This window comes from Mustela erminea, chromosome 17 (assembly GCF_009829155.1).
Source record: "Mustela erminea isolate mMusErm1 chromosome 17, mMusErm1.Pri, whole genome shotgun sequence".
NCBI classification, from domain to species: Eukaryota; Metazoa; Chordata; class Mammalia; order Carnivora; family Mustelidae; genus Mustela; species Mustela erminea.
In genome coordinates this window covers 15,069,637-15,096,932 of record NC_045630.1, presented here as the reverse complement: position 1 = coordinate 15,096,932, position 27,296 = coordinate 15,069,637, and positions in this window count along the sequence as shown.

Sequence of the window (27,296 nt, the reverse complement as noted above, 5' to 3'; positions counted from 1 at the left end):
ATGAGTTTTCATATACAAGACAGCTGACTAGATTTGGCTTTGAGATCCCAGGCAGGCAGAAAGACACAATGGAATAAAATCCAAAAATACATCTACTACTACAGTTTCAATCTTCAAGTCAGCTATCTAGAAACAAGTGAAAAATGAAGTTCCATCCCAAAGCCTTGAAGCCCTGCCTGCTTTCAAATAGATTCCTTGGAGTGAGTGATTGAGCGAGTGATTGAGGAGTGATTGGGGCTTACCAAAGTGAGTCAGTGCTCCCCAGGGGCTAGTATTTGCCCAGAAAACCAACCCTGGGAGTCACGTTTGAGAACCAGGAACCCTCAAACCAATTCCAGAGCATTTGGAGAATAGCAGAGAGTAACAAGGTGTCTGGAAATCATTGCATGTGAAGACTTATTAAAATAATCAAGCATCTGGGCTCCTGGGTGGCTTACTGGATTGAGCAGTAACTCCTGATTTCAGTCCAGGTCCTGATCTCAGAGTCCTGAGATCAAGCCCTACATCAGGCTCCATGCTCAGCAGTCAGTCTGCTTGGAATTCTCTCTCCCCCTCCTCCCACTTCCACTCTCTCTCAAAATAAATAAATCTTTTTAAAAATAATTTAGCATCTATATATTAAATGTAAAGAGTCTAAGAGGGGTAAAACAATTATCTTCAGATGTTTTAAAGGCCTGTCATGTACATCTATAAATAAAAATTGTTATGCTACATTTGTGTATTATTTCATGGTTTTTAAGCATTAAATATGTAGTCTCAATTCAAATCTTTATTAACTGAATGAATGGTCTGCTCTTTCCAATGGCAAGAACTGGAAGTGAGGTAACACTCTATCAGGAATGTTATAGATGATATTCTGGCATTAATATAGTGATTATGCAGGAGCACCACTTACCAAAATCTCCAGGTCTGTGGGGTCTTTTAGTTCCAACACTATCTCCCTTCCAACCAAGGAAAATCTTGGTCTCTCTTTATACACCAATTTCTCATCATAGATCTGACAGTACTTTACACTATCAGGAAAAGAACGTGTTTCATTAGTACATCCTGGATCCTTGTGGGTTGATTCCTCCTAATTGCAGAAAACCAAGGCAAAAGCAGGTCAGATTACTTGCACAATGTCAAAGGTTAATTAATGGCATAGCTGCAATTTCAGCTCACCAAAGGCTCACCAATTCTCTTTCCATTCTCCTGTTCTGTTTCGCCTGTCTGAGGAGGAACCCCAAAAAAATGTGTATGGTAAGGCAAGTGCAAGGTCAGAAAGCATATCTTTGTTGAATGAAGCATAGCCAAACCAGTCACCTTTTTGAAGGTAGGGTGCTTCCTTGCATGACCTCTCATTTCCTACTTGCCCTGTCCATGCGTAAACAAGCAGAGTCATCTCTAAAACTGGATGCATAGGTCCTTAAGTAACATACAAGACAACCCATCAGGGTGGAAGAAGAAAACAGTAAAATTTCTATCTATATTAATGCAACCTGTCTGTCACTCTTTCTGTATACATTATGTATATACATATAATGCATTGTAAAAAATATGCATATAATTTATACTTAATATTATACACATATTGAAGATACATGTTCAAGAAGAAATCAGAAAATTTCAGAGACCACTGTTTTAAAATAAGCCATAAATGAGATGCAGTCATCTGTAATGTTCACTGCATTCCTGAGTTGCTGTATTCAGATACTTTTACTCTGGGTCATATAAAACAGAAGAAAATACACACCCCTTATAATCATTTCTGACTAGCTAGCCTCAAGGAGTCCTATGGAGCAAAATACATGAGGGATTTTCCCCAAGACTCAGAATGTGGAGCAAAAGGTGGGAATCATAGGCAATGGCTCCATTTCCACAGCAGAGACCAGTCTTGCTGTCAAGGTTGAGCCACTGGCTGAAGTAAAATAATCAGGTACTTTGTAACTCCTCAGGGCACAAACAGAAGATTGCAATTCCTTAAGACTAGCCATCTATTTTGAGACTAGAGGACCACCTTCACCTCCTGAACTGCATCTGTGAAGCAGCAGGGAACTGTTTATTAGTCAGTATTTTGTCACTCCACAGAAAACATAAAGGATGTGTCTGAGCAAAAAAGAACTGAAAATATATGTTAAAATAAGCTTTCTCATAAGAATTCATAGCAAAATATTACCTTACTCAACCACAGTCACCATTGTATTTTATTGGAAGAACTCGAATATGAAGAATGGCAGAGAGTCACCTGTTCTTCCAAGTAATGTTGCACAGCTGGGGGGGACGTAAGCCACCTAGATCTCACCCTCTCCCCATCCCTGCATCCTTACCTCCCCGCCTGCCCCCCACCCCACAATAGCCAACAAGGTCTGAAACTTAACACAGTCTGATCCACACTTCATGTGCCCTGCTTAAGACTCCTTAGAAATGGTTTCTGAATGAGGCTCCTGGGCAGCTCAGTCAGTTATGCATCCAACACTTGATTTTGGCTTGGGTCCTGATCTCAGGGTCTTGGGATCAAACCCTTCCTCAGGCTCTGAACTTAGTGGGGAGTCTGCTGGAGATTCTTTCTCTTCCTCTTCCCCTCCCCTTTCTTGCACTCTCCCTCTCTCTCTCAAGTAAGTAAATAAATCTTTTTAAAAATGGTTTCTGAAAAACATTTTTTAACTTCTTGGGACCAGAACTTCAACATCAATTAAAAGAACTTCCAAGCTCAAACTAGATATTAGGGACAAGGGAAACAGCAAAGGTGAGAGATGGTGTCGCATTGTACTTCTCATGAGCAAATCAGGAAGATGTGGGAACAGCATCCAATACGGATGGTTTACCAAATAAAGAAAATTTTAAAATAATTTCAAAATATCCCAGGAAGGTCAGAAAACTAAGTTTAAAGGCTATGCTTCCGGGCATGATGTCCCCATTATATCATAAATCTGCCACAGCCAACAGCACTGGACAGAGACCCCAAATTGTGCACCATTGATGCTGGATGTCCATTCTGCTGCCTCTGGGAAATGGCTGCCCTTCTCCCACCCTCATCAAGCTACATGCCTCACAACACCTTCATTTTTAATGCTATTAGTTTCCGAATTGAACTCCTTCATGATGAGCTTAATTGATGGAGGCTAGATGTCATACCTGTGCTTTGAACACAGAGGAAAATTAAAAGACCAGTATATGATTTTAACCTTTGGGACACAAACCCTTTGTAAGGTGGAGAATTTCACAGAAATTAAAGGTGTTCAAAGTTGCATAAGGCTATAGAGTTCAAATATATATCATGCTAGGAAAGAACTACAACATCCCACTACCTGGGACTGCCTAACATCTCTGATAGGACCCATGGAGACATAGTTTTCCATGTGGTCAGACCAAGCCTGTCTTTAAAAAAAGAAAGAAAGAAAAAAAAAGGGAAGGAAAGGAAAAGAAAAAGCTTAAATTGTAATTAACAAGAGGCAATAGTGAGTAAACAGAGAAGTTGTCATTGTCACTTGCCCAGTGTCAAATTATTAGCCTCTTGTTGTGGAAAACACCTAGTCAAGAGCCTAAGCTTAGGTGCAGGATCAGAGTAAAGCTAATCCAATGTTGCAGAAATGGGTAGTTTCCAATAAGCAGATATCTTTTTTTTTAATATTTTTATTTATTTATTTGACAGAGAGAGATCACAAGTAGGCAGAGAGGCAGGCACAGAGAGAGGGGGAAGCGGGCTCGCCACTAGCAGAGAGCCCAATGTGGGGCTCGATCCCAGGACCTTGGGATCATGACCCGAGCTGAAGGCAGAGGCTTTAATCCACTGAGCCACCCAGGTGCCCCCAATAAGCAGATATCTTGATTTAATAAACCTGCAACTTCTTCCCTCAAGTTAAGGCAAGCTTGTGGTGATACAATTTTTCCTCATTGCATAAATAAATATCAGGTTACACATAGGTAATGATAAAAAGAAAGTTAATATTTCTTCATTGGATTCAACAAGCAAACAGAGTCATGGGCAGTTTCCTCAGTCTGATAATTGTTGGGTGAAAAATTCTAGTATGTCTTTCAGATATATTCCAAGGATTTTTGGTTTTATGATGGCAAAATAGATATTTGTGTCCCCTTCTTCTCTGAGAAATTATCTGAAAATAGCATGAAGTACTAAGAATCAAAACACAAACTTCATCTTTGGTAAAACCAGGAGACAGCTAAACCACAATAAATGAAAACCAACAGCAAATGGAAAGGAGTGGCAAATAGCTGAGGGTAGAAGAGGGTGAAACATGAGTGCCCATAGACTTGTAACCCTAATGATAAACAATGCTTTTCACCCACAGAAAGCCTGGGAAAGGCTCATGATTCATAAGCATCATGTACAACACAAGGCAGTGGTGAAGTGTTGTGGTGAAAATTCAAAAAGTGGCTGAGGATTGTCTAAGGAACAGTTGGACTGTCTCCCTTCCTCAACCCAGAATAAGTTAGAGGAAAAGAACAATCACAAAAGAAAGGAACGTTCTTGGAACTTAAACAACATACAAATACAACAGCTAAAATAAATAACTCAGTGGGATAGTTTGAAGATAAAGCCAAAGTATTTCATAGAATGAAATGAGAGGACTAAATGCTGGACAAAAGCAGAAGAGATAAGGGGACTAGAAGATGAGCTCAACAGATCCAAAACTCTACTAATGGAAATTCCAGACAGGAAAACAGTAAGAGTGAGGAGGGATTGTCAAAGAAAGACTACCGGAAATTTTCACTTAACTGAATACAGAAGCCTCCAGATTTAAAAGACCCACCCACTATCTAGTTCATTGAATAAAAACAGGCCCAATACCAAGCCACATCATCCTGAAATGCCAAATAATGAAATCATAAAAGCTTCCAGAGAGGAAAAAATAGATCACATACAAAAATATCAGAGAAAGAATGACCAGTTGTTGACCATCTTTGAAGAAAACAATGGAATAAATTCTTCAAATATCTGAAGGAAAATTATTTTAAGTCCTTAATTATATCCCAAATCAAATTATAAATTAGATATGAAAGTAAAATAAATACAATTTCACACACACAGTGTCTCATAAATTTATTTTCCATGCACTTTTCTCAAAAGCCATTGAAGGATAGGGCTCTACTGAAATAAATGAGAAAAAAATCAGAAAGGAAAAGACACAAGATATAGGAAGTAGGGAATCCAACAAAGACCTACTCAAAGATAAATCCCAGGAAAACAAATATGAAGCAAAAGAGAGAACACCACCCAGACTAAAGCAGAAAGTTGAAAGCTCCAACAAGGACATCTTCAAGAGAAAGCAAGAATCTGATTATTGACCTGATTCATTTGAAACATGGAAAATTACATTGAGTGGTTGTGGAAAATTATGAAAATATTCAGCAATAGGTGCAAAAAAATTGACAAATGAAAAGATGAGGCAATGATTAACTCCTGGAAAACCAATGTTTGTTCAATCAAGGAAATGCTACTTAGCTCAGCAGTGAACAATTTTTGTATGGTCACAAAAATGTAAACTTTGAACCCTGATTACCCCAAGTTGTGATGTAACTCTATTGGAGAGATGGAGTGTGAAGACTCTGCTGTATGTTGAGGGTGTGGAGGCAGATCCATGTAAGGGACTAAATCCTAATCTTTCTTAGTCAAAAGCTATAAAGCAATGTCCAAAGTTGGCAAATTAAGAGATAGTATAAAAAGTATGAAGATAATCACAAAAGAAGCTAGTAAAAGACTACAAGGAATTTACCTTTGGAGAGTAGACCAGAGGTGAAGAACTAAGGGGAAGGATTGTTATGTTTCATAAGGCTTCTAGCATTTTCAGTATTTGATTCTTTTTTGTATTTCTTGAATCAAAATTTAGATAATTTCAGAAAAAAATATCCCCAGAGCTAGAGCTACAACAGCTTTACAACCCTGAGCCATTGAAAAGACAGCTTAAATAGCAACAGGGTATTTCATAAGAAGCTGGCAGAGTTAACTCAAATTTCTCATCCCAACCCAGTTTCACCCATGTCCTAGGTATTCTTCCTGGAAGAACATGTGGCTTAGCCTCCTCATACAGACTCCTACTGTAAACCCTGCTCTCTGCTTAGGCAATCATATTGAGCTAAGGATTGAACCTGGTGCACTGTCACATGCTCCCACCACCATGGCCCAGGTGCAGTTTCCAACACCACTGGGAGACAAGGAATGCAAAGGAAGGTGACTATGGAAAGCCATATGTCAAAATCTGTGTGGATACTCTCAGACTTAAAGGGGGGAAATAGTCACCTTAGGGAAATCCAATCAAAATGCCTAGCAGTATATTCATTGCTCATAGGGTTTTAGGAATAACTAAAATTTTGTGTGCTAACGCCTTCTCCATAATGGCTTAAAGACCCTGGGAAGCCAGGGTCTTTATAAAGCATCTGGTCTCCTGGTCTACCAATTTAATAAGTCTCAAAAAGAATTAAATTACATGCAAGGAAGAACAGTCTGATCTACACATCAAAAGGCAACTAAAAGTTTTAGTTCATCTTATTCAAATTAAGGTGATTTTTGTTTGTTAATGAACATAGTATGCCAATAGGGGCACATTGTCTACCACTCTTCTTCCAAGGCCTGCTGGAGACAGGAACAGTAGCAGATAGGAGGGTGGCCCCATGATCTGGCACCTTCTAAGTCAGCACAAGAACTCTAGAAGGTTTGACTTCAGAGCCTGGGAAAGGATCTCAGCTCATGGTGAGTGAGGTTCTTACACTACATAAATAGAGAAGCACCACCCCTCCTCTGATATGATCAGGGCTGGGATTAAATGAAAATATATTATGTCATATAATATAACATTGGCTCCAGTCTTATTTGCTAGCTCAGCACTGGTTTGTGGGGGGAGAACAAACCCCACCTCTGTCATGATGAAGGGTCTATGGTCCAAACCTGTAGGTTACAGCCATCTGATGTACCAAGCTGGTGACAGAATTTATCAGTGTTAGGAAAACGTTCTTCTCCCTCATTTTTTCTTGCTTCCATCCTCATGCAGAGATCTAGATCTTGCAGTTGACCTGCAATGATTTATTTCTGGCTCATAGCTGACTTCCATGGAACTTTGCTGGGGCACAGTCATTCTCAGAATTTTGTGTGTGGGGCCTCAGTCTTAGATGTATTTGCCCTTACTTCTCATTTACTAGATTAATTTATTCATTCCACAATGTTTAAGTACTTTAAATGTGAATATAGAGATGAAAACCATATTAGGCTGTTTTCAATGTGTTCTTATTCTTGGGGGTGGGGGAAAGCAGACCTTAAACCATAGGGTATATATGTGGGTAAAAGTGTGTCTAACAGAACAATGTGTGAGGTAATTAGAGTCAGAGGAGGGGTAAAGAATCTGGGTAGAGAGGGTGGGAGAAGACTTGATGAACTGTTGAAGAGTTCAAAAATAAATTCTAAAGAATTCTGGAGAGAAGAGACAGAATGTGAAAGGCAAAAAGGAGGTTCTAGCCAATTTGAAGATGTGAGAGTAATTTTGGTTGTCCAGAACATGGCGCATTGCTAGGAGAGAAAAGATTTAGAGCAAGACAAGCTTTGTATTGTATATTGTATATTGTATACAATGCTAAGAATTTGGGCTTTATCCAATTGGAAACAAGGAGTCAAGTAGTTAAGAGAACCATAATTGCATTTTCAGAATTGCAGATTACTCAGCATCAGTGTGAAGATCAACCTTAGTAAGGGATAGAAGGAGAGATGGGGCTGCAAGCCGGGAGCTGAATTAGGAGGCAGTGCGGGAGATAAAGAGCCAAGTCTGAGATAATGACAGTGTGGGCAGGGATGACAGAGAGACTTCAAAGTACATCCAGGATGGGACTATTTCTCGCCCCCTCCACTGCTACCACCTAGGCCAACCTGTTACCATCTCTTGACTGGATTCTCATGAAAGCCTCCCACTGGTCTCCCTATTTTCCCCCTCACCTCCCCTTTGGACCATTCTCACTCAGCAACCAGAATGACTGCTAGAGCTTAGATGTGATGATGTAACTCCCCCTGTTCAAATCATTTAATGGTCTCCAATCACACAAACCAAAGCCCTTGCGATGGTCCACAAGGTCACACAGCCTTGTCCCCCTCTATGGGTCTATGACCTCTAGAACTTCCTTTCCTACTACTCACTCCTGAACACACCAGGTACACTCTTGACAATTTTCCCTTGTTGGTTCCTCTATCTGGACTACTCTTCCCCCCAAATATTTCTTCCCTTACCTTCTTCAAACCTTTACTCAAGTACCACCTTCCAAGCATCCTATAGAAAACTGCAACCCCAATACTCTTTATCTTCTTTCCCTCTTTAATTTTTTTATGACTCTATTGTCTAAAAATATACTGTATAATGTATTACTTATTTGTTTTCCATCTGTGCTCCAGTCTGGATTATAAGCTTCAGTGGGTAGGTGTTTTTGTCTGATTGTGGCCATTACTATGTATCTCCAATACCTAGAATAGCACCTGGGGCATATTAGGTGTTCCATAGATACTTACTAAATGAAATAAAATCAGTGGGACTTGAGTGATTAAACACGAGAATTAGAAAAAGGAAAGACTCTAGGATGCTTTACAGGTTTCCAGAGTTTGTGACTGCCAGATGGTGATACAATTCAGTAAAAGAGAAATCAGAGGGAAATGTAATTAGTTCTACTTTTGGCAGATTGATTTGGAGGTGCAAGTGGACCATTTGTGCCCATTATCTATTTATTGTCTCTGAGCCCCCACATCCATTAGAGCCTTTCCCTATAGACATTGCTCCTTTGCCAGCTGGTTTGATGTTAGCCTTTACCAAGAGAGAGTACTGGAGGGACACTGCAAGGCACCAGGAAGGACTCCCTTCCTATTTCCAATTGGCTTTTATTTTAGTACGGCAGCCAGTAAATCAGCAGGTAGAAGGCACAGGGGTGTTCATCTCAGAAACTCTTGTCAGACCAGCTCCAGCCCTGTGCCCTCTGGCAAGTTTTTCCCTCAAGGGCAGTTCTTCAAAACTCTTAATTTCTTATATATTCACACTTCCACAGCCCTAAAAGTACCAGTTGCTTTCTGTATTTACTGTTTCATACCCTTAGGGTCTTCTTCTATTGCTCCTTTTAGTAGTTAATCACTTTTTACTAGTTAACACTTCTTCATAGTAAATGTTCTCTAAGTTATTTGCACATTTTCTTTCTCCTGACTGGACCCTCCCCCGTACAACATTCAAGTTGAGATGCATGTTAAGGAGCTGTGAATGTAACTTTAAAGGAGATTTAAAATAAGAGGTTCACATTTGGAATTCTCCACAATATTACTGGTGTTTAAACCAAAGACTGGAGGATTAATCATGTTTTATTAATCATAAAAACATAAGGGGGCTAAAAAAAACCCACAACATAAACAAAAACTAACAAACAAAAATAAACCATAAGGGAGATAGGGAGGGAGCCTTGGGACACCATCATTTGGGGGGACAGTTAGGAAAGAGCAAAAACTGGAAATTGGGGGAATGGGAAAAGTAAGGTAAGGAAATGAGAAGATGCTGAGAAGTTTGTCTTAGAGGTAAAAAGAAACCCAGGAGAAACCAGAGGCAGAGAGAATTTCGAAGAAGATTTGTTCAATAACAGAAATGCTACAGGAAACTCAATTAGATTAACTGGAAACTTAAAATGAAGTTAGGAGCAATCTTTTCAAGAACAATTTTAGTACTGTGGTTTGAGAAGTCAGTAAGAAGACAGGAAGTAGGCATGACAAATGTAAACCACTCTTTTGCTAAGCTTGAAAGATTAGGCTGCTACAGAAGTGGCTTGCTGGCACAGTGGCTCCAGAAAATCATTATCACAGAGCCCATCTGGCTTTCTGCTTCCTTGTCCTTTGAATGTTGCTTTCTAAGTCATGGTTATAACATGGCTGCTGCAGCCGTAAATTTCACATTCACAGTCCAGGAAGGAAGTGGTAAAATAAGAAGAAGAGCACCAACACTTCAGCTTTACTTAGTTGGAAAAAATTATAGCACTTGGCCACCTCTAGTATAAGGGAGGCTGAAAAAGTCAAGTTTTTACCTCTTATTACCTGGATCATAGGGTCAGGGAAGAGAGAGAGGAGTTGAAAGTAGAGATTGGGACAGCCACCTTCAAGGGTCTAGGAGAGTCCTAACTAAGCAAGAAAAGGGGAAAGTTTAGTTATGTGTCTGAAGAGAACTAAAATAAGAAATTGCAAAAGAAATTGTGAATTTGCCTCTGGATGTCAGAGAAGAAAACGCTAAGATTGAGGCACCCATCCACAACTTGGAGACAATTTTAACAGAAAATTACTGCAATAAGATGATTAATGTCATCAGAGTGGAAAGGTTTGTAGAGTAGGTGGTAAGGGAGTCACAGATATGTGCAAAACTGTGTTATGAGGGACCAAGGGCTCTTTCTAAAGAAGAAAGGGGTTGATAGTTTGGGAGTTAAAGAGGGCTACAGAGACCAGAGGACTTGGTGGCGCCAGTAAGGGACAGAAAAACCTGGAAGAGTAAGAGTTTGTGGACAAAAAAGAAATGGGAACTTGAGATGTAGAGCCAGAGCAGTCCCGGATGATGACAGAGAGACAGAAGTCAAGTGTCGATGACAGCCATGGTATTAAGTTAGGGACCCATGAGGATGCATATCAAAATTATCACCTGCATGAATGCTGGCCAGGACCATGCAAGACTCCCACGTACTGTGTCACGTACCAAACTGGTAGATGTTTCTGGGGTGTGTGGCCAGGACATGCATGGATAACAGAACAGAAGGGAGTGAAGAGCCATATATGTGGACTGCGTCTCCTCAAAGGAGACTCTATCCAAAGATGGTGAATCTTATTAAACTTACAGAAGACCAATAATGAAGTGTGGCTACAATTTTAACCCTACTATGGAAAAATGTTAAAATATATGTATAAAAATCTGTATCAGGATCCATTTACTTCTCTTTTTATTTCCAATCATCTAAATGCTCCTTGTACAAATATAAAATCAAATCTCCATTACTCATTTATTTATCAAGTATATTTGAGCCTCTACTGCATAGAAAACACTAAAGCAGGACAAGACTCAAGAGGAAAGAGACACTGGACTAGCCTTTCAGAGGCCTGGGGGTTGACACTGGCCTTTTACTGACCTGCATGGTTTGTGGATATTCCAGTTTCTTTGGGCCTCAGTTTATACCTCATGTAAATTGAGCTGTTTTAGGTTAAATTAATTATCTCCCAGGTCCCTCTGCCCTAACGTTCTTTTCTGATGTTTGTTTTGTATCTATCCATTACACTATTATTGGTCTCCCACTGCTCAGGTAAATCATTAAGGTGAACAATAAAAAAACAAAGGTATGAGAAGTCAAGGGCAAATTTTTGTTTTAATTTAGCAGCTCAGGAGATAGCACTGGCTAAACATAATTGTCTTGCATTAAACCAACTCAAAACTTTGGGGTTTAATATAAAACATAGTCAGACATACCCATAGGCTTTATTGAGCTCTTTTATGTGTGTCTGACCCCCCTGACTAGCTGACCATGTACTTCATCTACCCTCCACCGTTGTTACTACAGTGGTGCTATAGTGGCTATTTAATAAACCCTGTGGACTGGTGAGAGTTGCCTTATATCCATTGTTTAAATTAGGGTAAGATTCCTTGCATTGTAAATTTGATGGTGAAGTATACAAAATGGTTTCAATTATAATTCCATGTTCACATGTTCATAACTCGATGAAAAAAAAATGTCTTTGGGGCTGAAACTTTCCATTCCATGTTCTATCTCCACCCAACTATAGTTATTTTTTCTCCTCTGGAAAATTTGAGGAAATCCGTATGATCACTTATGAATGTGGAAAAAATGCATTCTTTCAAATGTTTAATTAAATAAAAGGATCAGCAATTGCAAAATCTTTAATATAAACCTACCATACATATTTATAAAAACCAAAATATAAATATAGCAAGCCTCAAAAAGGAGATCACATATTTACCCATTTGGAGAAAATCCTAATTTTGAATGCTTGCTAATTTGAGGCTTAGAAAAAGCTGGATTATGCAAGCACAATAGTAATTTTCTTGTTAAAAGTGGTACATTCAATATGACCTTATTATTAATTTTTGCTGAAGGATACAAGATGGGTCAAGGAACAGTACTGAGAGTAGAGACTGTTTCCTGAATTCTCATTTCTCTGTAAACAGTGTATGCTCAATAAATGCTTACTTATCAGATGAAATGTGTAAAATATGGCAAATGATTTTTTTAGAGCTCCAAGTTAATTTAACCTTCAGAAGAGATTTTTTACCATATTATCATAACAATTTACTTTGGAAATTTAAAAAGACATCCTCCTCAGTCATTAGGTTGCCTGTAACAATCTCCCTGTAAACAAAGCAGTTTTTTAGGAATATTATGATAATCAAATCTTTTGAGCATTTCTTAGCCCAACTCCTCCTGGGTTTTCTCCCTACCACAAATTGTCCAGTGGCCAGACAGACCCAAACAGCTCTGTTGGGAATGCAAAATGGTGCAGCCACTTTGGAAGACAGTTTGGTAGTTTCCTCCAAAACTAAACATATTTTTACCATATTATCCAGCAATCATGCTCTTTGGTATTTACCTAAAAAGAGTCAAGACCGTACTCACACAAAAATCTGTACAGGATGTTTAGAGCCACTATTTTCATAACTGCCAAAACTTGAAAGCACCTGAGATATCTTTCAGTAGGTAAATGAAAGAGTTAGGTGTGATACGTCTAAACAACAGATTAATATTCAGCACTTAAAAAAAAAAAAAGTGAGCTACCAAGCCATGAAAAGAATGGAGGAATCTTAAATGCATATTATTAAGTGACAGAAGCAATCTGAAAAGTTTATATATTGTGTGATTCCAACAATATGAGATTTTCAGAATGGCTATGGAGACCATGAAAAGATCAGTGGTTGCCAGGGGTGGGGGAAGGCAGGAGCTAAAGAGGCCAAGCACAGAAGATGTTCAGGGCTGCGTAAGTATTTTGTATGCTCCTGCAATGGTGATTACACGCCATCAGACATTTGTCAAAATCCACAGAATGTTCAGCACCAATAGTGACCTCTAAAGTAAATTCTGGACTTCTGGTGATGAAATGTTGCTACTCAAGTATAGAATATTCATAGTTGTAGAAGCTGTGAATGCTTGGGGGCAGGGAGTGTATGAGCTCTCTCTATACTTTTGGCTCAATTTTGCTGTGAACCTAAACTTGTTCTAAAAAATTAAAGTCTATTTCAAAACTAGGAAGATGTTAATCTGGAATTTTATAAGTCAAGTCAGCAAAAGTCCTCCTTGTAAAACATTGGGGAAAAGTGCTCAGGTTAGCTGAGAAGTCAGCTTGTCCATTTTTGCGGTGGTCATCTGGTTAGTGTGATATTCTGGTTAATAAAAAAAATAGAGCTGCTCTGTTTGAAAAGGGATGGGGAAAAGGGGAGAATTTAAAATGTCAGAAAGATGAAAGTGTAGTATGTGTTGATACTTGTTTTTTATTCTACCTTTTGGCTTCAAATGTAGACAAGAAACCACTAGAGAAACCACTGGAGAAGAACGTTGTAAGAAAGGAAGGGCTCTCAGTCAAATGAGATATACTTGTCTCTCTATTGATTAGAAAGTTATTAATCACTCCAGAGCCAACAATTCTGAGAGAATACTGAGAATCACAAACCAAAATAGGGCTTTGAGAAATAAATTTGAAGAACAATAAGTAAAACCAATGAGAAGAGAGATAGTCTTTCATCTCTACTTTTAAATTGCAAAATACTTCATACATATTCAGAAGAGGGTGTCTAACGTAGGTGAATTGTTAAAAGCAAACATCCTTATACTCAGGCTAAAAAAAAGAGCATGATTAATGTCTTTGAATCCTTTCCCACCCCAAGGCACCTCCTTGATCACACCTGCTTCTCTCCACAAGAAGTAAGCAGTCACAGAATATTGAGTTAATCAACCCCTTGCTTTTTAAAATACTTTTACCCTTCATACATATCCCTAAACAATGTTTTAATTTATTTTGCCTATTTTGAAAGCTTATAGAGGTAGAACCATAAGTTAGCTATGCTTCTGAAAATTTCTTTTGTAATTCAGTCATGTTATTTTTGAGAATGCTTTGGCTAACTCCAGGGAGAGATTTCTAGTAGACAGTATGAGTCTGGAGATCAGCAACCAAAATCATCATGAAATATACTAAAGGATACAGAGGCCAGTATATTAAGCAGCAAAAAATAGAAAATTTTAGGGATAGAGAGAATTCCAACTCAATACAGGAAAGACATTGTATATTGGGAAAATTTTCAAGTTATATGAGAATGGTGTACAGTTCTCAGATTAGGCCAATGGTCAAAAGTGGTTTTCCATTTTATGTAATGTTAACGTTTCAAGATTACAAACCATTAGTGTATTCATGTGTTATATGTATAATTTAAGTTGGGAAATCAGAAAAACTCCTTAGACTAGATACAATAGCTGAGAGCATGCAACAACCTGAGTATACAATGCAGGGGAAAAGGGCAATCAAAATCTTTCGGAAACACAAGCAAACAAATATCATGCAAGAACATCATCATCATCAGTCAAAACGACAAAATCAAACAATGGCATGATTTTAGGAGAAGGTAGAGTTAACAAGAAAGACTTTATTTAAACTTGAAGCTTGCAACACTCTCCTCTGAGTGGCCCTTTGATTGTGGCATTAGACCATTCCTTGGCCCAGACGTGAATATTTTTATATACTCAGAATAATATAATTTCTGTTCATTGGTTTTTAGCTTTCACAATCAACTCCAGATAATGCACATAAAACTTAGTTGTAATTGTAACACAAAATATTAATGCTTACACCTTCTCAATATAGAAGTAAAAAGGTGTCTGACAGAAGGGATGGCAAGAAACAGAAAAGGGTAAAGAATGGATGCTAATAGCGTCATCTTAAAATGAAAATTAATTGAACAATGAATATTTGTGTAGATTATGTTTAGAATTATAAAGATGATTAAAAGAGGAACTTAAAATGATGATACTTTAGAAGGTGGGTATAAGAGAATGGGAAGAAAGTATAAATTATTTAACTGTTTTTCATATTGAGGAGTCAGAAATGGAGAAAAGGCTGATTAATTGGAGCTATGAAAATGACCAGCAGAAGAAACAAAAGTAGAAAGAATGTTATTTATTTTTTTGTAAGTTTTTATTTTACTTCCTGTATAGTTAACAGGCAGTGTGATATTAGTTTCCAGGGTATGACATAGTGATTCAGCACTTCCATACAACACCCAGTGCTCATCACAATTGTAATCCTTAATCCCCTTCACCTATTTCACCCAGACCCACCAACCACCTCCCCTCAGGTAACCATTAGTTCGTTCTCTAGAGTTAAGAATCTGCTTCTTGGTTTCTCTCTTTCTCCCTTTGCTCATTTTGTTTCTCAAATTCCAAATGCAGAAACAATTATAAAGTTTCTCTCTGACCATGTAAACTGGGAATGGGAAGGAATCCAGCAAGAAATTAACTTGTTACAAGGAGCAGCCACTATTACTTCAAGAAGTCTTAAAAGCATAGGCATTCCAGTTGTAGGGTTGATTCCAGAAGTAAGGAAAGGCTTGAGAATCTCTCAAACTTACCCAACTTAGAAGATCACTTAGCTGACACTAACCTTGGTCTGGACAAAACTCATCAGAGTCAGAGGTCCACAATCATTATCTTAGGGTTCAATTTCTCTAATAGCTTGGACCAGATGCATAAACACAAAGATAAAACACATGGAAGCTGACTGGAAAGAACAAAAAATATTCTTTGCTTCTTTGGTACACTTAACACTTACAGTATTTTAATAGCTACTACTTTTTGACCTCCTACACTGGGCCAGGCATTCTGATAAGCACTTTGCATAAATTATCTTCACAAAGATCCTATCAAGTCAGTATTATTTCCATTTTATAAGTGAGGGAAATGAGTAAGCCAGTGAGGAAGTTAGTAAGGGCCACTTTAAAGACTTAGACCAGAGTCTGTCTGACTCTAAAGCTGGAATTCCTACCTGCATTAGACAGCTCTGGAGTCCCTGCAGTTTGTTTTTTTTTTAATGTATTCATTTTTATTAAAAAGCAGGAATTAGAAAGAAAGGCCAATGTTAGCATACTAAAGAGAGGCTTTTTTTTTTTTTCTTTCCAGCCTAACAGAATTCATTGTTTATGCACCACACCCAGTGCTCCATGCAAAACGTGCCCTCCATAATAATCCCTGCAGTTCTGAAGTCCAAGGGCACTGAAAACCCAAAGTGGATATTCTAGACTCAGGTTCTTTTCCTCTGGTAGTGAAATCTGACCTAAACTGGTATGGTATTATGCAGTTATATATAATATATGCAAATTATTTCTTCTCTATAATCTGAAATATTCCAAATTCAAAAAAAAGACACCTGACTACAAAAATTTCAGAGGAAAGCTCATGAACCTGTATATTCAAATGTTAATTTTTTTAAAAAACATTTTAGAGCTCTCTGGATCAAAGTTGGGAAGACAAATATTTATAGATAATGGAAACTAAAAGGACTAGACAAAATTTATATGAACCCATGTAATATGGCTAGATATATACTTTTAAAACAGGAAGACCTTTTATCAAGTGTTTTGTTTTCATTTATCTCTTTCTCATCAAATTTGGTCTGTCAATGTTGGGGGGGGAGATTTTTAAAAATGTCTGTTAGTTTGGAGTGCAATTAAATAGGAAAAATCTTTGCAAATATATTTGCCTCCTACTTGTGAGCTTTTGAAAAGTGAAAATTTGTCTTTTCACAAAGTTCAAATGAGACAGAACAAGTGATTATGACCTTCATCGGGTGTGGAAGTGACATGCTGATTTTGCTCAAGCCAGGAAGTGTTTATGTTTTGAATTAACCAATAAAACAAAGAATGCTAAAAATAAAATTTGAAGCAACAACACATTAAAACAATTATACAAACATTATCGCTAGTAAACAAACTGACTTAGATGATATTATTGTCTTTCTACATTTTTTTTTTCCAAAAAGCACTAACACATGAAAAGTAAACAGTGCAATTTTGTGGCTTAGAATGACACTTTCATGTAAATTGCTTGGTGCTAATAAGCTGTTCCTCTGTATTTACCACATTCATTTGTCACATATTGGTGTTGGCATGACCAGTGGGCTTCTGTGAACTCAAGTGAACTGCTTCTTTTTTTGCATTTTTATAACAAAGAAGTTTAAATATACACTAGGTCGAGAGAATAGCACCATAAGCCACCATTTACCCATCATCTAGATGCAATGACTGTCAGCTTTTTGCTATCTTTATACCATCTCTCTCTCTTATTTTTTATTTCTCATGAAATATTGAAAGGCAAATCCAAGATACCATTATATTTTACTCTGAAATGCTTCAGGTGTGAATTTCTAAAAAATAAGGACATTTTCATACCTAACAATGATACATTAAAAAACCTAACAAAAATAACTATTATCCTTTAATTTCACCTGACACCTAGTCTGTATTCTAATTTTATCCATGGTCTCAAAAATATCTTAAAAGTTTCCCTTTTTCATACCATTAACTTGTTGATGCCTGTTTCATTATCTTGAATTACAATAATGTTTTGCTTGAACATATGGAAATAAAATAATACATTCCTACTACACAAGACCCAAGAGAGTCCATATCTTGTTTAAGCGGCTAGAAAACTTGGGTTCAAATCTCAGCTCCTTCAGTTACATGCAGTGTGGTCTTGGACAGGTTATGCAATTCCCATATACCTTACTTTACTCTTCTATAAAATTAGATAAGTATCCCTATAGGTTCTGGTTGATGTTTGGGGCCTGGATCTGTACCAAAAAAAGGGGAGGGCTAAGCACAATTCATATTTGGCACAGGACCCCTGCCTCCATTTTAGTGCCAAAATTGAATCCTTGTTAGGTTGGCACAGGTTTGAGGGGAAGAGAATTTAAGTGCCTTCAAGCAACACATATCTTCTACTTTGTACCCCAGTTCCTACTTATTTTATTGTCTTCTTCAGTGGATTTCTGCTCTTGGCCTCTGATATTTACTAGTTGTAGGAAGACTGAGAATGTTGCATGACCACTCTGGTCATCGGTTCCACATCTACAAAATGGGTCTAATAAAACTTACCTCAGGGGAGGGCTGTGAAGATTCAACATCTTTCAGCACCTAGGACATGGTAAGTGCTCCTTAAATGTCGGCCCCTTTCCCACTTTGATTACTTTAAGATTACTCCATTTGTTATGGAGATGATGTCCTATCCTTTTTATTGCTCTATGAACCCCCCCCCCTGCCTCCTGCCCCAGGCCTCAGACACATTCTCCTCCCTACCACTCTCTCTTTCAGTTTTTAAAATTTCCTCCCCACCAATATTGCCGACAGATATTCAGTCAGTCCACCAAGCAGTGCCCTGGTCTGGGAAGGAGTAGGTATCAACATGACTTCCATTCCTAGAACATCAAAAGCTACAGTGGCAAATTGGCTTATACTAATATAGTACTTTATATTCCTAAATAGCTTTTCACACGCCTTATGTTTGATGCTTTTCACAACCCTGTGGGTAAGTTATTGTCTCCCCTTTTATAGTTAAGGTGACCAAGGAACAGAGATTTGTCTGAAGGCCCAGAAAAAAAGCTTCTTACCACTATTAGCCACATCTCAATTAACAAATGGAATAATAGATTTTTATTTAGATTTTTATTTGTTCCTTCTATCTTGAAACTGATTGAAGGCTCAGAGGGAATCCACATTGTGGCTCTGTTAATTTCTTTTTTTGTTTGTTTTAATTCAATTTATTTTTTAATTACTTTTTTAAAATTTTTTTTATTTAATTTTTAAAATTTATTTTCAGTGTAACAGTATTCATTGTTTTTGCACCACACCCAGTTGATTTCTTTTTAACTGCTGGTTAAAAAAACCTTTGAAAGAATATTGCAACCTGTAGGAAATCATTTCTGATTTAAACAGATTTTGCGATTCCAAATTCTGTCTCAGAAGCAGGCTTTAAAAGAAGGTATTACAGGGACGCCTGGGTGGCTCAGACTGTTAAGTGTCTGCCTTTGGCTCAGGTCATGATCCCGGGGTCCTGGGATCGAGTCCCGCATCGGGCTCCCTGCTCAGCAGAGAGTCTGCTTCTCCCTCTCCCTCTCCCCTTCCTTGTGCTCTCTCTCTCTCTCTCTCTCACATGAATAAATAAAATATCCAAAATAAAATAAAATAAAAGAAGGTATTGCTGAAGGAATTATGGCATTCCACTTCAGTTTATACGAGGCCTCCTAAAGCAATGAAAGTTAGGGACAGAAACAAATCTCTCTGTATCTGTGAGAGGATGAAAGAAAGAACAGGGAGAGTGGGAAGCAAATCCAAATCCTGTCCCTATCCAACCACACACCTTCACTAACAGAGGGAACCACTTGGGAAAATCTGCCAACAAGGGCTTCACTCCAGTAATCTTGAATCTTCAACACTCCCCTGGAATGGACCTTTTGGATCTTAGTGAATAGAAGCAAGAACTCCCTGAAAATAATAATAGTAAATGTATACTTTTTATAACTTCAGTGATTTATTAGAGATTAATATGATTCTTACTGTTATATGATGAAAATAATATTTAATAATATTTAATTGCTTTTCACACTATCCATAACTGTCACACTAACATTCCCCTTAGAAGAATATTTTTAAATTGCATAAATCCTTAAAATAACATCTTCTCTAGCTACTCCTCTTTGAAAACAAAAAAAAATCCCCAGTGGGAAATTTTGAATAAGAATTCTTTTAGAAGCTGGCCAAATCTTGGTGGGCTTTATCTATGTTGGATATCAAAATCAGATTTTTTTTCCTACTTTTCCCCCAAGGATAAAGTAGTTTAGGGCCTTGTAAATGATAATGGAGGATAGTAATTTTCATTATGGCAAAAACTCTAATGATGCCATATTAAAAAAACAAAAACACAGACTGAAGAAAATATACAGAGGAATAGGATATAAGAAAGGAAACAATTAAAACTCCAGCCAGAAGAAAACAGCTGTGGGAGGAAAGTGGAAATGGAAGTGAGATTTCAAAATAGAACAAATACTATTTTCATAATTATTTAATAACTATTTATTTGTTGGAAATATCAAAGTGCTTTAGAACCCATAAAACCAGACAAAATTCTAGCCCAGGAAAATAAATCAAAGACCTAAGAGTGCTAATGTGTAGAAACTCACTACATTTACTCTAATAGTTAATTCAGTGGGGAGAGCTAGAGAGCTGAAGTTTGTTTTTTTCTTTTCTGGTAAGTACTGTTGATATTTAATGGTGTTTTGTACTTTAGCTTTAATCGCACTGCTATGATCTGAACGTCTGTGTCCCCCTAAAATTCTTATGTTGAAATCCTGATGCCCAACTTGATGGTGTTAGGAGGTAAGGCCCTAGGAAGGAACTTCAGCCCTTGGGGTGGAGCCCACATGGTGGAAATAACGCCTTCTATAAGAGATCCCACAATTAAGGACCTAAATGTGAGGACTGAAACCATGAAAATCCTAGAAGAGAACACAGGCAGTAATGTTTCTGATGCTAGTTGTAACAACTTCTTTCTAGATATGCCTCCTGAGGCAAAGGAAACCAAAGCAAAAATAAACTGTTGTGACTACATCAGAATAAAAACCTTCTGCACTGGCAAGGAAACAACCAACTAAGTTAGAAGACAACATACTGAAAGGGAGAAGATATTTTCAAATGACATCTCTGATAAAGGGTTAGTATCCAAAATACAGAAAGAACTTACACAGCTCAATACCGAAAAAAAAAAAAACAACCTGATTTAAAAATGGGCAGAGTACCTGAATAGACAGTTTTTTTGAAGACATACAGATGGCCAGTTGACAAATGAAAAAAATGCTCAACATCACTACTCATCAGAGAAATGCAAATCAAAGCCACAATGAAGTACTGCCTTACACATGTCAGAATGGCTAAATTTAAAAGGACAGGAAATAACAAGTAGTGACGAGGATGTACAGAAAAAAGGACTCCTCATACACTGTTGGTAGGAATGCAAATATGCAGTCACTGTGGGAGACAGTATAGAGGTTCTTCAAGAAATTAAAAATAAAATTACCCAATGATCCAGTAATTGCACTACTGGGTATTTACCCGAAGAATCTGAAAACACTAATTTGAAGAGATAAGGTCTCCTTTCTCATTGCAGTATTATTACAATAGCCAAACCATGGAAGCAGCCCAAATGCCCACTGATAGATGAATGGATAAAGAAGATGCGGTATATGTATATATTGGAACCTTATCCCACCATAAAAAAGAATGAAATCTTGCCATTTGCAACAGCATGGATGGATCTAGAGACTCCGTTAAGCAAAAATAACCCGGACAAAGGAAAATACCATATGATTTCACTCATATGTGGAGTTTAAGAAACAAAACAAATGAACAAAGGAAAAAAGAGAAAAAGACGAACCAAAAATACAGACCCCCAACTATAGAAAACAAACATAGTTACCAGAGGGGAGGTGGGTTGGGGGGATGGGTGAAATAGGTGACGGGGATTAAGAGTACACTTATCTTGATAAGCACTGAGTAATATATGGAACTGTTGAATCACTATATTGTAGACCTGAAACTAATATGACACTGCATGTTAATGCTGCTGGAATTTAAAAAAAAAAAAAAAAAAAAGATGATGTAAAGTATATTTCTGGGTTTTGAATGTGAGGTTGGGTACATAAATCCTATTTGCCCCTTTTTCCTTAGGATTTTGGCCAATGGAAAATCACTGGGCAAAATGGGTATCAAAATAATAGCTTTATTACTAACCAGGCATGCACACATCACCCCTTCCCCATCCCCATGTGGGGCTCTCTGGTATCATCAGCTTGTTGGGAGAATAGGACTTGGAGTTGAAGTCAAAGTACATCCTCCTTTCTCCCCTGGATAGAGACCTAAGGACTTGACCTTGGGAAAACTGGACCCACAGAACTGACTCTGAGTCCAGTTCCCCAGCAGGCTTCCTGGACTACTGGCCAGTCTCCCTTGCTTAATTACTATGGAAGGGAGAGAATAAGAGAGGCAGGGCCCAACTTTGCCATGGGGAGTTCACCACACAGAGACAGGAAGCTAAGAAGGGTCAGGTGAGCCCACATCATAAGAGCTGAATTTCTAACACTTTAAACCTTGCCCACTAGCAAAATATAGCCCAGTATTTCACCAAAGAGCTACGGCTGCCCACAGGAGTGGGTACATATAGAGAAAAAACCCAGAAGAATGTGGTCCCTCCAATACTCTCTAAGGGAGAGAAGTTCCCTCTTCTATTTGCTGTGAAAAGGAATATGAAAAAAAGAATAGTTCCCCCTTCCCCAGTATAGATTGACATGAAGAGAATACTCATGATGTAATTATTATATTATTTATACTCTTGAACAATGAATCTTGGAACACTGAAAAAATAAAATTAAATTTAAAAATATATAAACTATAATATTTTAAAAATTAAAGAAAAAGAGACCCCAGATAGCTCCCTAACCCCTCCTTGCCATAATTTCTTTTATTAGCTACCCAGTCTATGATATTTTGTTACAGCAACCCAAATGCACTAAGACATTTGCTCTATTGAAATAAGCTGCTTACACCATGCCACCTTCCTGGATTACGCCTTTCTTCAAGGTGGTACTGACATTTTACTCTTTTCTCTATCTTTCTTCCCGAGCAGGGCCTCCGCATCCATGTTCCTCACTCAGGGAGGGGTTAGCCTGGCATTGTCTCAAATACAGTTTACCATCAACCCCCCTATTCATGCTTGCTCCTTTTCCTGTTTTCTCTCTAAATTACGGGTGTCACACTCCAGTGGCTCTCAATACAGAAATGTGGTGGCCATCTTGACTTTTCCCTTTTCTTTACATGTACATCAAACTATTCAACAAAAACAACAAAATCACTGAATTTTTCTCTTAAAATGTGATTCAAATCTGTTCTCCTTCACCCTTCCTACTATGCCCTACTTTGGTTTCTGGTCATTTCTCACTTAAAGTGTTTCAACAGCTTATAACTGACTTCTAAGCCACATATTTCCCCCATTCCAATGTATCTCTCACTGAGAAGATTAATTTGAAATATTCAGATTATGTTGCTAAATAAATAAATAACAAAATTCAAAGGTTTTTTTTTGTTTTTTGGGGTTTCTTTTAATCACCAATGAGAAAAGCTCAGCCTTTTCTGCAGAACATGCAGATGGTCCATGACCAGGTCCAGGTTTTCCCCTCAAGCTCATTTCTCACCCCTGTCCTTTTACCCACACACCTACACTTTCCCAAGCTGAATTTCTTCCTGTCCCTCAAATACATAAGACCTCCACAGCCTTCTACATGCCATTCCTTCTTCCTGGAATATATCCCTCTTTTTTTCAAGGCAAAGTCTATTCATTCTTCAAGACCCTCCTCTGAAAACTCCCAACCTCTGGAGTTTGCTGCCCCATCTCCATGCTCTCACAACATATCAGTCATGTTTATATTTAAGCATTAATTATTTGGCATCATCTTTACTTGCTCATATGATAATCTCCCCCTGCCACTGGACTCTGAGGTTCTTGAAGGCAAGGACCATGCTGTACTTTCTGAACAACTGGCCCTCAATACAAGTTTTATCAAGGCTTCATTGAGAGAATTAAGTGACTAATTAATGAATGAAAAAATAAATATGAGATTAGAAAGAATGTCTGACTTGAGAGAGAAAATTTCCTTAGGCAATTTTAGGCACCATTTCCATGAATACTAACCATAAACTGTTTTGATGAATGAAGCTTAGGTCGATCTCCATTCCAATAATTTAAGAACATTAAGGTTATGGCATTACTGAAAAGTTATTATTCTTCCTCTCAAGTTCTATGGATTTTATTTATTTGTTTAAGATATATCTTCCTCACAAGATTTTAAGATCCATTAGAAAAGAGACCACAGCTGTTCTGTTCAAATTGTATGTTGAGGGGTGCCTGGGTGGCTCAATGGATTGAGCCTCTGCCTTCGGCTCAGGTCATCATCTCAGGATCCTGGGATCGAGCCCCTCATCCGGCTGTCTGCTCAGCAGGGAGCCTGCTTCCCTCTCTCTCTGCCTGCCTCTCTGCCTACTTGTGATCTCTACCTGTCAAATAAATAAATAAAATCTTTTAAAAAATTGTATGTTGAGGGACGCCTGGGTGGCTCAGTTGGTTGGACGACTGCCTTCGGCTCAGGTCATGATCCTGGAGTCCCGGGATCGAGTCCCGCATCGGGCTCCCAGCTGCATGGGGAATCTGCTTCTCCCTCTGACCTTCTCCTCGCTCATGCTCTCTCTCACTGTCTCTCTCTCAAATAAATAAATAAAATCTTAAAAAAAAAAGTGAGATTTAAAAAAAAAAATTGTATGTTGAATGCCTGCTCACAAAGTAGACTGTCAATAAGTATTTATGGAAATTCTTGTCAATGGCTATAGATCCTAAGAGATGAAGACCTAAAAATGGTTTAGAAGAAGTGAGAGGATTAGGGTCTTGAACTGTATTTGTAATTCAAAGGAGGAGGTGAATTAATATGGTGTCTCAGATGCTTTTGCCTCATGGGCTATAAAAATACTAGAATCTGGACTGGGAAGGTGAAAGAGCTAATTGTTACTCTAGCCAGGAATGAAATTTTACACTGATAATTTCTCATAGGGACCCATTGAAGTTTCTAGTTCTTCTTTTTTTGTTTTTTAAAGATTTTTTTTATGTATTTGACAGAGATCACAAGTAAGGAGAGAGGCAGGCAAAGAGATAGGGGGAAGCAGGTTCCCCACTGAGCAGAGAGTCTGACGTGGGGCTCCATCCCAGGCCCCTGGGATCATGACCTGAGCTGAAGGCAGAGGCTTTAACCCACTGAGCCACCCAGGCACCCCTAGTTCTTCTTGTGATGAGAAAAGATGAGTTGGTCTTTTAGAAACCTGCTGCTTTGTCCTCCTGCCTAAATCACTCCCTAATAAATTAAAATGTGCCATATTTCAAAGGTTGAGTTTAAAAGATTGTTCTTCCGTGTTCAGATGATTTAGGGAAAGACTTGCCGTAGGCCTTCTTCGAGTAGGAAACTTCTTAGTTCTTTTGAACTATCCTTGATTTATAACAATTTAAAATATGTAAGTCATTAGAGAAGCAGTCATGCATGACAGTTAAAAGTATGAACATCGAAGTGATACCTGGGCAATTTAAATTAAATTAAAACTTACTGACCTTCAGTTTCCTCATCTATAACATGAAAATAATAGTAACTCTTTTGCTTACTATAAACATTAAATGCCTCTTATCTCAGTAACAGGCAAGTAAAAAGAGCTTAACAAATAGTTACTTAAAAAAATAAATATTCAGATTCTTCAGCCAAATATCTGCCTCAGTGTTCTAGGAAAATTCTACAAATGAGGTTGTATGATTTATATTCATGTTGAAAAAATGCAAGTTTTTCCTTTCCTAAATAAAAATCCTGATGGAAAGTCATCTCCAGAACACATGTTTGGCTAACACCCAGAAGTCATTTTAGCCTGTACCCTGATGAAGCTGCAAGTTTATGAATTGAAGATTTATCTTTTTTCCCTAATTAGGAGAAAAAAATGTTTGATTTAAAAAGAATCTTGTATCTATAAAATTTTGTATTTATGTAGATTAGAGTTATTGCTATTTTTCCCTTATTTTATCAAAAAGTATTAAATGAAATGAATTATCATTAAATGAAAAAGTATTTATTAAGTGAAAGGGATTGGTGGGTATTGAGATAGAAAGTTCACAATGAGCAGTATTAAACCCCAAAACCTCTGAATCCTCTAGGCCATAATAATTGCATTTGTGGGGGTGCCTTGGTGGCTCAGTGGGTTAAGCCGCTGCCTTCGGCTCAGGTCATGATCTCAGGATCCTGGGATCAAGTCCCGCATCGGGCTCTCTGCTCAGCAAGGAGGCTGCTTCCCTCTCTCTCTCTGCCTGCCTCTCCATCTACTTGTGATTTCTCTCTGTCAAATAAGTAAATAAAATCTTTAAAAAAAATTATAATTGCATTTGTGCCTCTTTATTGGTGTCTATACTTTTAAATCAAAGATGCAAATCAAAAAATTAAACCATTCAGTGGGTGGTGCTATCAATACCTTATTCTTTTATATTCAATAGTGGTGCTTTTCATCTGAATTACTTCACTCTACAATTCACAGATACAATTTATGTTTTGTACAGTAAACTCCACTTGCCCCATAGAGTTCGAGAACACTGACATACAGGGCCTTCCATGCATATCTATGGCTAATATCAAAGTTAATTTTCTTACCTGAACTGACTGGACTCCTGAAAATCTCTCTATACCAGAGAAAAGAATATTGAAAATATAAATATAAAGAAGTGTAGCTAGCTTTATAATGATCATTATTTTGCAACATATATCAAATCAACTCCTGGTAAACCTTCAACTTAACAAATGTTGTATGCGAATTATATCTGAATAAAGCTAGAGAAACAATATCAACAACAAAAGAAGTATGTGTAAAAAATGAATAGCAGTGCCTCTAGGGTAAGGCTCTGGGTAGTCGGGAGACAGGGTGGATGGATGAGAAATTCCTTAAATGGTGGTATTACTGTGTTCTTTTTAAACTTTATGCAAATATATGAATTACCTACTCAAAAATAAATGTATGATATTTTTAATATCAAAGAAAAATAACTTCCATCCCAACTACATAGAGGTATAAAAAGCAATGCTCTAGTCCCTTGAGTCTCCCTAGATTTTGCCTCTTAAACTTCTTCATGAACTCTCCTATACCTCTCTGATTCCTCTTCTCTGAGTTGACCTTGCACTTGGATGGTCTAGTGGACTTCATCCTGGTATGCTTCACTAAGTGCTGACTTTGATTTCCCTTAGCTTGATCCTCTTCACTTCATGGGATTCCCATGACTCCACCCCAGGTGTCTCACTACAGACTGCTGCTTCCCCAAGATGGGTTTGTCCACCCTCAGGGTTTGTAACCCCATAGCAACCCACCTCTCTAGCTCTGTTGGTCTTGAAGCCCAAAGTCTGGGTTCAGGTCTTTCTGTACATTTAGATATGTGATCTCAAAAAAGACACCCAAGTTAAAATCCTGTCTCTATATTTACCCCCTGTGTGTTAATGGTCAAGTTATCTCCCTTCCTCGTGTCTTGATTTCCTTATCTAAAACACAGTGATAATAATAACTACTTTTATAAGGTGTGAAAATGAAATCAGTTGCTATACATAAAGCACTTAGAACAGATCATGACACACAGAACACCTGATGTGGGAGTGTTTATTATGACGGCAA